Raw genomic sequence first — 10,970 nt, 5'->3', positions numbered from 1 at the left:
TTGAAGTAATGGGGCCACTTGTATGGGCGGTGGTTCACACAGTGCCTGTGCAGGAACATTCTAGAGTCACAAATAAAGCTGTGGCCATCCCTTTGTTGTGCTGCTAACTATACAAGAGCCTTTCTGCAGGGCTGCCGCCCAGAGAAAAGATGTCACGTATCCCCACTGGTAAATGATCTGACACACTTTTGTCTGCTGCAGTCTTCACAGACCCTCGTTGTAAGGCTCCCTTGCTCCCTCTCCGCCTCTCTTCCCCCCCCCCCCCCCACTCTTCCTTCTCTCTCTCTCGCTCTCCCTCTCTCACACACACACGTTGTGAGCAGATGGAGGAAAGGTGTCTATATCGAGGATTTTTTTCTCTCTCTTTAATCAGCCTCCAGCCTTCAGAAAACAGCATGGGATTAATAAATTCAATATGAATTGTAAGCTAATGAAATGAGCTCCCCCACCTCCCTGGGTCCCTGTCTGCTGCTGCTGCAACTGGAAATGAAGGGAGCACAGACTCTGTTCCTGAAACCTACCAGGCAAGAATGAGATCCTTGTTTAAATTAGGCCGTCAAACACAGAAGTCAGCGAAAAACATGAACTAGACCAGTGTCAGACAGTCAGAAGAACCTGAGCTGTGTGAAAGAGTGAGCTATAACATGTCTGACGTTTCTCTGTGACAGAGTGCTTTGTCATTTTCTTAATGGTGAAACTTGGGAATAGTTTACACTAGATGACCTCCCACACTGCATTTTATGAAATCAACAATCAACAGCTTTTCAGTGTGAAATTCCTCTACATTTACACAAATGTTTTAATTATTTGTAACTATTTTCATTCATTTGTGAGCTGGCGATTATACAAGGGGAACATGCAACAGCTAGTAGAGAGAATGTAATAACCCCCAACCACAGATCTACAACCAGAAGGGTTCTAAGTCCTGACATCTAGAGCATTAGCCAATGTGGCCAACGCAACAACAAAGGACAACCACCACTGAGAAACAGTCAGGTTTGCACACACTACAGTTTCCCCTGCATCTGACTTAGGCAGCAATTAGACCAGAGCCAGGGGGGTGGGAGGGAGCCCTGGCCCAGCTGGGGTTAATCCCAAGGTTAGGTAGGGAAGATGGGGATGGGGTGGTGGTGTATATCCTAGAGCAGGGATGGAAACGAGCCCTTTTGAAGGCCAACAAAGGGGAACTCAGTCGGGGTCTCAACTTACGTTTCCGAGGTAGAATAGTAAATACACAAGGTTCACTTTAGAAATTTGGTTGTGCATCAACTGTTTTTCTCTTGTTATGTCAGTCACTCAATTAGCTCATGTCAGCAAATCTATTTTTTATTGGTAAATTAGTCTAGCGACCAGTTATCTAAACTTGTAGTAATCAAGATTGCATTAGAGCCTGGGGGCCTGGGGGCCAGTCTCACTCAGGTATCATATTAAAAACTGCAAATATTTCTCTCCACCCTATGACAAAATGTGTAGAATTGCACAAAATGAACACCAACAATAAAACATTTGTATGTGTAGAATTTCAGCCAACTAGCTTTAAAAAAGGTGTAGATTTTAACAAAATTAACTCTAACATTGAAAAATGTTCTCTCTGGGGGGGGGGACTACTTGCGGCGCCTCATGATGAGTTCTGATTTTTTGTGGCCCCCACCCCCATCAAAGTTGCCCATCCCCGGCCTAGCGCCTCTTTGAGATTCTTGCTGTAATGAAAAGAGCTATGCAAATTAACTCTATTATTATTATCATTACCATGTCTCATGATGATGCCTGGAGGGCTGCTCCACTAGCGCTCCATGCATTAGACCTAAAGGACCCTCATTCAAAGGCCATGTTTCCCTTCACAGGCTTCATGTAAACAATTTATGTAGTTCTGTCTTTGAGCTGTTCTTCTCTATTGATGTTCTGTATTATGTCATTCTGTATTATGTTTCATGTTTTGTGTGGATCCCAGGAAGAGTAGCTGCTGATTTTGCAACAGCTACTGGGGATCCTAATAAAATACCAAATACCAAATCTCTTAATTGCTTAATTGGAAGCTGTCCTCTCTCTGGGAGGGAAAGCATCAAGTCACCAAAGCGCCAATGTGTTCCAGATGTGTCTTCTTAGCTGATTAATAGGCAGTCATTTCCCCAGGCAGCAGGGCTCATACAATTCCTTTAGACCTCCAGGCTGCGTGTCAATTGCATTCTATGCCCTTGAGGTTCCTGCATGGAAGCTCATTACATTAGAAGATCATACACAAGGTAGAAGAAATGCAACACTTGCAGAAAAGGCTTAAACTTGGTGTGGTATGGTATGATTGATCTCTATCCAATTCCATATTTCAGACAAAGAGAAGATTGCAGTCAAGATTAAATATTGGTTTGATGGATAGATGTTTAATAGAAAGTGAACCAGTGGAATGTTAAGAGGAGGTGAGTAGCAAAGTAACACAATCAGTTCTGGTTCAGAGGTGGTTGTTATGAGACTGCCCTGCTGGTTTTCTGGTTCAGAGGTGGTTGTTATGAGACTGCCCTGCTGGTTTTCTGGTTCAGAGGTGGTTGTTATGAGACTGCCCTGCTGGTTTTCTGGTTCAGAGGTGGTTGTTATGAGACTGCCCTGCTGGTTTTCTGGTTCAGAGGTGGTTGTTATGAGACTGCCCTGCTGGTTTTCTGGTTCAGAGGTGGTTGTTATGAGACTGCCCTGCTGGTTTTCTGGTTCAGAGGTGGTTGTTATGAGACTGCCCTGCTGGTTTTCTGGTTCAGAGGTGGTTGTTATGAGACTGCCCTGCTGGTTTTCTGGTTCAGAGGTGGTTGTTATGAGACTGCCCTGCTGGTTTTCTGGTTGAGAGGTGGTTGTTATGAGACTGCCCTGCTGGTTTTCTGGTTCAGAGGTGGTCGTTATGAGACGGCCCTCCTGGTGCTTCCCCTAACTGAGTCCAGGATGGTATTCATTAGGGCACAAAGTAGCAAAAGGTTTTGCAACGGAATACAAAAACATTGTATTTTTTTATTGGACAAGTTCAAGAAAGTCCATCCCTCTTCCAGTCTCTCTTCTGTTTACTGCCTAATGAATATGACCCAGAAGTCAGCCAGGCAGGCATCGTGACTCACCCGGCCCCCCAGACAGAGACATCCCCATGGGGCACACACCTGGCCCGGTACTGGGAGGCCCTGGAAGTTCCTGGAACACTAACACAGAACGTAGTTACTAACTTCAGCCTCTAAGGGCCTCAATGCAGCTGTAGAGAAACAGACAGAAAACACACTATTAAGGATATATCCATCAACTTTTTATGGTATCTAGCTCAATATTTATGGGGAAAAGGCTAGGTGAAGGTGATAATATCAGTTATTGGTCAAAATGATTACAAAGGCTTTTGGCAGAGGTGTGTGTATATAGCTGAATCTCATGATGGTTCCTTTAATTATTTACAGATATACAGACACTGAATTGAAAATAGTTTTATTGCATCCTTGGCAGAAGAGTAAATTGTTTTAATATCAGATGGTTAAAGTAGACTTATATGAAATTATACTGATTACTGAGACATCTGCCATTAAATGGGGACATCAACAATATGTGCATTCCATATGCCATACTTTCATCAGGAGAGCAGGTATGGCTGATACAGGCCCTGATCTGCTGAGGTAGCAGTCTTCTCCATCAGCATCCAGGAGAGGATAAACGTGAGAATGTGTGAACATCTGTATGAGGGCATTAGACATGGTGCAATGAAGTGATTATGCCCTCGAAGCCTGTGTTTGGAGGATATATTGGTACGGGTGTTGTTAGGCCCGAGTCGAGCCAATATATCCTTCAAACACCGACTTCAAGGGCATTGTCACTTTTATACAACAGGTTACCAACATATTCAAATAATTATTGACATATTTTCACCAATGTTTTTTATTTTGATGAATTTGTTCATACTATTTCATCCTTCCACAAGATACAGTACCAACATAAATCTAGGGTTGCTACCCAAACCGGCTAGTCGTTCATTCTAACGGTTCGGTTGCCAGAGACGCGACCCAGTCGTTCAGTCTTTTTGTTCTGTATCTATGGACGCAACCAAGTTGTTTGTTCTAAATTTTCCATTGTCATACTGACTGCTAGCTAGCCAACTACGGCTAACTTACAGTCACGGCAAACAGTCCAGCCAGAATAACAACAAAGTTGCTGCATTTGCATTTGTTTAAGCTGTTTTTTAGAGACATTTATTTGGATACATCCATAACAATGAGAAAATGATGCCCAATTTCGCCTGACATAGAAAATGTGCTCTCTCATCAGGACACTTTTGTTCAAAGGAGCTAGCCAACAACACAGCAAACACTATCACTTCAAACTGAAGCTGGAAAGACAGCAAACTAGCTGCACTTCGTTTCGTTTTACTTGTTTCTATTTGTATATATCCATACAAATTATGCCAGCTGATTCATGATTTTGACTGGCTGAGAAATGCTGCCTGCCTGTCTCATCCCAACTCCCAACACGTTCATTACTATGGGACAGCTGGGGATCGAATTTCAATATTGAAACACCATTGCAAATGTTGGAGAGACAGACAGCAAGGTTTATACAAATCTCCGGTGTTGAAATTCAAATGTTAGTCTAAAATAAATGGGAGATAATGTCTAGATTTTTTTTAGTGGAGATCAAGTTTACAAATTGCCTGGCTGGGCTGATAAGACAACGGATCGCGCAGTGAGATGGAACCAATAGGCATTTCAACGTCATTGTTTTAGCCGGTGGTAACTTATGGAATAGACACTGGCTGGAATGTGGTTTTAACCAATCAGCATCCAGGATTAGACCCAACCATTGTATAATATGCCATAAACGATCTCAGCATGCACCCTTGCAAAGCAATTTACACACTTGCTCAAAGCTTATGAATTATGTATGGTTTGCATCTGTGCTTGTGTTTACAGTATGGAGTGGTGGAGTGTGCTGCTTTGGATTACGATATGGTTGAATGGTTTATGGTTGAATGGTTTATGGTTGAAGACACTTCTCCCTCCCCCGTCCAAATGCTACATTCCAATCTGAGCAGTATTGTGAGGTACAGTATTATGAGGTAGGCTACCTCTCCTATCATCTTCTTTCCTCTCCTCTCTTCTCCTCTCTCTCAGTTCACTCTGCCCTTTCTCTTCCCATCTGATTCATCTCTCTGTGGTGCTGATAATGAGTCACTCTGTCCAGACAGCCAATGGCCTCAGAGGAATATAAGCCCACAGGGAGGCTGATTGGAATCCTGCCCCTCTGTCATACTATGGCCTTTACAACTGCCCACTACTATATGCCACTCACTACAACACACACTACACCATACACACACACACACACACACACACACACACACACACACACACACACACACACACACACACACACACACACACACACACACGCAGAGAGAGAACAGTACCCACCAGGCACCAGCCCAGGCCTGACTACCATTCCTTGACACAGGGGCCTCAATCCAGAGTCTACTAAGGGAAGTAAAGGGAGAGAGGAATAAGAGAACAGGTCCCAGAGAGCTTGTGAATGCGATTTCCATGTTTTTCTACCATCTCTCTCCCAGTCGGGAAGCTTGTATGTGAGGTCCACTGACTGCATTCACTCAGGGTGGATTCCTGCCGAGACCCAGGGAACTCTATCTGCACAGTAAAGAGAAGAGTCTGTGGCCCAGAGTTAACCCTTCACAGCCCAGCCTGGCCTGTCACACTATGGAGCTCACATTACTGTTGAACCAAATGTGTCACTGTCATTGAGTGTCTTGTTTGTTGCTTGGAGAATTCATAAAACAACTGTTTCATCGAGTCGTGGCTGAACGATGACACGGATCATATAGAGCTGGCGGGATTTTCCATGCACCGGCAGAACAGAGAAGATACGTCTGGTAAGACGAGCGGTGGTGGTGTGTATCTATTTGTCAATAACAGCTGGTGCGCAATGTCTAATATTAAAGAAGAAGTCTCGAGGTTTTGCTCACCTGAGGTAGAGTACCTTATGATAAGCTGTAGACCACACTATCTACCAAGAGAGTTCTCATCTATATTATTCGTAGCTGTCTATTTACCACCACAGACTGATGCTGGCACTAAGACCGCACTCAACCAACTCTATAAGTCCATAAGCAAACAATAAAATGCTCATCCAGAAGCGGCGCTCTTAGTGGCCGGGGACTTTAATGCAGGCAAACTTAAATCCGTTTTACCTAACAAATTTCTACCAGCATGTCACATGTGCAACCAGAGGAAATAAAACTCTAGACCACCTTTACTCCACACACAGAGATGCATACACAGCTCTCCCCCGCCCTCCATTTGGCAAATCTGACCATAATTCTATCCTCCTGATTCTAGCTTACAAGCAAAAACTAAAGCAGGAAGTACCAGTGACTCGCTCAATACGATAGTGTTCAGATGACGCGGATGCTACGCTACAGGACTGTTTTGCTAGCACAGACTGGAATATGTTCCGTGATTCATCCAATGGCATTGAGGAGTACACCACCTCAGTCATCGGCTTCATCAATAACTGCATTGACGACGTCGTCCCCACAGTGACCATACGTACATATCCCAACCAGAAGCCATGGATTACAGGCAACATCCGCATCAAGCTAAAGGCTAGAGCTGCCACTTTCAAGAAGCGGGACACTAATCCGGACGCTTATAAGAAATCACGCTATGCCCTCAGACGAACCATCAAACAAGCAAAGCGTCAACACAGGATTAAGATTGAATCCTACTACACCGGCTCTGACGCTCATCGGACATGGCAGGGCTTGAAAACTATTACAGACTACAAAGGGAAAGATACGCGAGCTGCCCAGTGATGCGAGCCTACCAGATGAGCTAAAATTTGATTTGATTTGAAATGCCTTTTATGCTCGCTTCGAGGCAAGCAACACTGAAACATGCACAAGAGTACCAGCTGTTCTGGACGACAGTGTGATAACGCTCTCAGTAGCCGATGTGAGCAAGACCTTTAAACAGGTCAACATTCACAAAGCCGCAGGGCCAGACAGATTACCAGGACTCAAAGCATGCACGGACCTACTGGCAAGTGTCTTCACTGACATTTTCAACCTCTCCCTGACCGAGTCTGTAATACCTACATGTTTCAAACAGACCACCATAGTCCCTGTGCCCAAGGAAGCGAAGGTAACCTGCCTAAATGATTACCGCCCCGTAGCACTCATGTTGGTAGCCATGAAGGGCTTTGAAAGGCTGGTCATGGCTCACATCAACAGCATCCTCACGGATACCCTAGACCCACTCCAATTCGCATACCGCCCCAACAGATCCACAAATGACCCAATCTCAATCGCACTCCACACTGCCCTTTCCCAACTGGACAAAAGGAACACCTATGTGAGAATGCTGTTCATTGACTACAGCGTAGCATTTAACACCATAGTGCCCACAAAGCTAATCAATAAGCTAAAGACCCTGGGACTAAACACCTCCCTCAGGTGGTTAGGGTAGGCAACAACATGTCTGCCACGCTGATCCTCAACACTGGCGCCCCTCAATGGTGTGTACATAGTCACCTCCTGTACTCCCGTTCACCCACGACTGCGTGGCCAAACACGACTCCAACACCATCATTAAGTTTGCTTATTAAGACACAACAGTGGTAGGCCTGATCGCCGACAATGATGAGGCAGCCTATAGGGAGGAGGTCACAACAACCTCTCCCTCACTGTGAGCAAGACAAAGGAGCTGATCGTGGACTACAGGAAAAGGAGGACCGAGCACGCCCCCATTCTCATCGACGGGTCTGTAGTGTGGCAGGTTCCTTGGCGTTCACATCACCAACAAATTAACATGGTCCAAGCACACCAAGACAGTTGTGAAGCGGGCACGATAAAACCTATGCCCCCTCAGGAGACTGAAAAGATTTGGCATGGGTCCTCAGATCCTCAAAAGGTTTTACAGCTGCACCATCGAGAGCATCCTGACGGGTTGCATCGCTGCCTGGTATGTCAACTGCTCGGCCAAGCTTCCTGCCGTCCAAGACCTCTATACCAGGCAGTATCAGAGAAAAGCCCTACAAATTGTCAAAGACTCCAGCCACCCTAGTCATAGACTGTTCTCTCTGCTACCGCACGGCAAGCGGTACCGGAGCGCCAAGTCTAGGTCCAAGAGGCTCCTAAATAGCTTCTACCCCCAAGCCGTAAGACTCCTGAACAGCTAATCAAATGGCTACCCAGATTATTTGCATTGCCCCCCCCCCCCCCCCGAACGCTGCTGCTACTCTCTGTTATTATCTATGCATAGTCACTTTAATAACTCTACCTACATGTACATATTACCTCATTTACCTTGACACCAATGCTCCCACACATTGACTCTGTGCCGGTACTCCCTGTATATAGCCCCGCTATTGTTATTTACTGCTGCTCTTTAATCATTTGTTATTCTTGTCTCGTACTTTTTTTTTTTTCTTAAAATTGCATTGTTGGTTAAGGGCTTGTAAGTAAGCATTTCACTGTAAGATCTACACCTGTTGTATTCGGCGCATGTGACAAATACAAATACAATTTCATTTTATTTAATTTTATTTGGTCAGTCTTCTCGAAGGGGATGAGATGGAGCACGGACCGGCTCTGAATGATTTTACTGTCTGGTGTAAGTCATCCCATATAATATTAAATACATAAAAAACAAAGGGCATGATGATTGACTTTCGAAGGAACACTACCATGCACACACCATCACTGATAAAAGGTGAGCCCATTTAAATAGTGGAGGAGTACAAATATCTTATGCTAGTCATTGGGTTTTGTCCTATATTTATATTGTATTTATTTTTTATTTTTAAATCCCAGGCCCCCGTCCCCGAAGGAGGCCTTTAGCCTTTTGGTAGGCCGTCATTGTAAATAAGAATTTGTTCTTAACTGACATGCATCGTTAAATAAAGGTTCAATAAATGAAATAAAAATTGACAACAAGCTGTCCTGGGATCAGTGTACTGACGCTATTTTTAAGAAAGGCCAACAGAGACTGTATTTCCTATGGAAATTACACTTTTTTAATGTTGATCTAACCATCATGGTTCTCTTTTATAAATCATTAATTGAGAGCATTCTGTCATACTGCTTGACCTAATGGTTGGGGAATATTGTCACGTGTGCTTCCTCTCCGGCCTCTAGGTCACCAGGCTGCTCTTTAAGGAGCACACCTATCACCAGCATTACGTGCATAATGACACTCACCTGGACTCTATCACCTCCTTGATTACCTGCCCCTTATATGTTTCTTCCTTTGGTTTCTTCCCCAGTCATCATTGTTCCTGTTTCATGTCGGTGCGCTGTTTGTGTTTCTTGTTTTGTTTATTTATTAAATGTATTCACTCCCTGAACTTGCTTCCCGACTCTCAGTGTACATCGTTACAAATATCAAGGTTGCACAGAAAAATAGGTTGGGCAAGATAGTCAGGACGTGTGGAAAAATCATGGGGCAGCAACAGCAAGAACTGTCATCTCTTTACCTGGGCAGAGCCCTCCAGAAGGCGAATAAAATAGCGGTTGACTCTTCCCATCCACTCCACCCTGAATTCATTCTGCAACTTAACACGCTGGACTAATTTCACTTAGCACTTGCACTATGAAATGACACTTACCCTGCCTATTTGTTTGTAAATATCCTTTGCAATTTATTTCACATTTTTAGATGTTACATGTTTTATGACTGCTGCAAGATGAATTGCCTCTTTGAGGACATTAAAGTTTTCTGAATCTGAATCTGAAAAAAAATCTGGCCAAACACAATTTTTTTCTAAAAGTTTACTAAGTATCAGTTGCAGGCTGATTGACCAGCTGTTGGAACCAGTAAAGGGTGCTTTACTATTTTTGGGTAGCAGAATGACTTTTGCTTCTCTCCAGGCCTGAGGGCACACACTTCCTGTAGGCTTAGATTGAAGAGATGGCACATAGGAGTGGCAGTATAGTCCACTACCATCCTCAGTCATTTTTTGTCCAAGTTGTCAGTACCAGGTGGTTTGTTATTATTGATAGACAACAATACTTTTTTCACCTCTTCTACATTCAAAATTACAATGCTTTTCTTTCATAATTTGATCAGGGTTTGTGCCGTGGGGGAGCTCTTCGTGGGCTGTACTCAGCCTTGTCTCAGGGTAGTAAATTGGTGGTTTGAAGATAGTGGTGAGGGAGCTGTGATTTGGGAAAGTGGGTGGGGTTATATCCCGCCTGGTTGGCCCTGTCTGGGGGTATCGTCGGACGGGGCCACAGTGTCTCCCGACCCCTCCTTTCTCAGCCTCCAGTATTTATGATGCAATAGTTTATGTGTCGGGGGGCTAGGATCAGTCTGTTATATCTGGAGTATTTCTCCTGTCTTATCCGGTGTCCTGTGTGAATTTAAGTATGCTCCCTCTAATTCTCTATCTCTCCCTCTCCCTCCCTTCCGGAGGACTTGAGCCCTGAGACCATGCCTCAGGACTACCTGGCCTGATGACTCCTTGCTGTCCCAGTCCACCGGGTCGTGTTGCTGCTCCAGTTTCAACTGTTCTGCCTTCGGCTATGGAACCCTGACCTGTTCACCGGACATGCTACCTTGTCCCGGACCTGCTGTTTTCGACTCTCTTTCTCTACCGCACCTGTCACGCCCTGACCTGAGAGAGTCGTTTTTCTCTGTTTGGTTAGATCAGGGTGTGACATGGGGTGGGCATTCTATGTGTTGTATGTCTATGTTGTTTTTGTATTTCTTTGTTTTGGGCCGAGTATGGTTCCTGTCTATCGTTGTCTCTGATTAGGAATCATACTTAGGCAGCCTGTTCCCCACCTGTGTTTGTGGGTTATTGTTATTTCTGTGTGTGTACGGCACAGTGCGTTACGTTTCTTGCTGCGTACCTGTTTATTGTTTTGCTTTCGGTTTCCTTCAATAAAGATGTGGAATTACCGGCACACTGCGCCTTGGCTCCTTTATGACAGGGAATTTGAAGACAGCACTCGT

This window comes from Salmo trutta, chromosome 15 (assembly GCF_901001165.1).
Source record: "Salmo trutta chromosome 15, fSalTru1.1, whole genome shotgun sequence".
Lineage (NCBI taxonomy): Eukaryota > Metazoa > Chordata > Actinopteri > Salmoniformes > Salmonidae > Salmo > Salmo trutta.
The sequence above is the reverse complement of the archived record's forward strand: the minus strand, read 5'-3'. Positions refer to the sequence as shown.